The sequence below is a fragment of the Octopus bimaculoides genome, chromosome 26 (assembly GCF_001194135.2).
Source record: "Octopus bimaculoides isolate UCB-OBI-ISO-001 chromosome 26, ASM119413v2, whole genome shotgun sequence".
NCBI lineage: Eukaryota > Metazoa > Mollusca > Cephalopoda > Octopoda > Octopodidae > Octopus > Octopus bimaculoides.
The window spans coordinates 20,259,266-20,261,215 of NC_069006.1; the positions used below are offsets into that span (position 1 = coordinate 20,259,266).

At 42.1% G+C, this 1,950-nt stretch overlaps 1 protein-coding gene across 1 annotated transcript in view; it reads left to right on the forward strand.

Moving 5' to 3' along the window:
* LOC106868997 (uncharacterized) overlaps positions 1-1,950 on the forward strand; it is a 76,473-nt gene that overhangs the window by 1,086 nt on the left and 73,437 nt on the right. The gene's annotated exons all lie outside the window — the stretch shown is intronic.

Genomic DNA, 1,950 nt, shown 5'->3' on the forward strand with positions numbered 1-1,950 from the left:
CCATCCGTGTCACACCAACCATAGCCCTCAGACATCTCATCTCAAACACATCCAGTCGCCTCCTTTCCGCCTCTCTCATACCCCACCTTTCTACACCATATAACGTTGTCGGCACAATCACGCCCTCATACACACCTCTTTTCGCTTTCATACTCAACCTTTTATCTCTCAGCATACCTTTCACAACACCAAGTGTCTTACTCCTCTCCCTCACTCTGTATCCCACTTCCTCAGCCTACCCGCCGCAACCACCGTCACATGTGACTCCAGATACTTAAAAACACTCACCTTCTCTAACATCCCATCATTTATACCCACATCCATCCTACCAGCCATTTCATCTCTCAAACATCTCATCACCTTACTCTTAGCTACTTTCACTTTCAGTTTCTTCCTCTTACACACTCTTCCAAACTCTATCACCAGTCTCCTCAGTTTCCCTTTCGAATATGCCACCGGCACTGTATCATCATGTTGTTGGCTCTTTAAGCCTGATCGAGCAGATCAATGTTCAAAGATATTCCAAACACGACCACGTCGTCTATTCTCCAAACGCAATGCACGTAGGAGCATATTGTATAATAGGACCGCTCTTTCTTAACACAGTAGGATTTGAGAAGTTTCGCTGCTATTTCTAGCAGATCGAATGAGCGCGTTACAACTTCCTCGTTGTCTCAGGTTATTGCTTTAGAAATTGTTATTGTTGCTTCTGTTGTCGTTGTTATTGGAATTGTTTTTGTTGTGATTGCTGCTTTTGTATTCTCCGACATACAAAAAGACGAGATGTTCATTGGCCGGAACGCATTTCATCATAATTCTGCTGGACTAGAGTTTATTTGGGGCAAAATTTTAAGCTGACAACGATATCACTCAAAAGAAAATCAGATGTATTGTAGAACTGTCGTCATTAGAGGAAGTTTCTCTTGGACTGATTCCACGAATCAGAAAATCCAAGGTTTGTCAATTCAAATGTACAGCCACCAGATGTCGCAAAGGTTGCATAGTAATTACCTCACAGTGACCACATTTCTTGATCAGCGAAAATCACCATATCTAGAGTGTATGTATGTATGTATGTATGTATGTATGTGGGTGTGCCTCTATGTACGTATGTATATGTGTATGTATATGTGTATGTATGTGTGTATGTATGCATGTATTTATGTCTGTGGGTGTGCCTGTATGTATGTATGTATGTATGTATGTATGTATGAATATATGAATATATGCATATATAGACAAATGTGTGATTCCTACAATTAAGATTTAGTCTAAATTTGACGAAGATTTGGCTGCTATTTCTCTCGGGCTGAGTGGACATTTAGAGGCTTTACTGAGCAGTGATGTGTATTAAGGTGGTACTGTAGCTGTGATTGATAAGATGGAGGTGTGCCAACCCTAACTCGACCAGCTATGTCTGTTGTACTTTTATTTTTGTCGTTATCTTCTTCTAAAGTACAATTTAGGTTGAGCTGAAACATTTCTTACAAGGCACGTTCAGGTACAACAACAGCAACAATAACAACCACCACCACCACAACCACCACCATCACCTCAAATTTCGGCCGGTTACGCTGTATTAAATCTCTGAGCGAGATATAAACAGCAGCAATGCAGAATCGTAACATATAATTGCCAACCAAGTGTGGCGTCCTATACTGGACAGTGCTACTGACATTTATAGCCCCAGGAAGACATCTCTTCCAGTTGGCTAACGACAAATATTCTGAGTCCGATTAATATTTGCGAGGGGAGGTCATCGCTCCCATCTCTAGCCTTACGTGATACACACGGTCTCGAGTTTTCTGGGTTGGGTGGTTACCCGTTCTCAGCGTGTGTTAATCGCACACAGAATGTGTGTCGTTTGCCAGCGGGAAGAGATGTCTCCCTGGGGCTATAGACATCAGTAGTACTGTCCAGTATAGGACACCACACTTGGTTGACAATTGT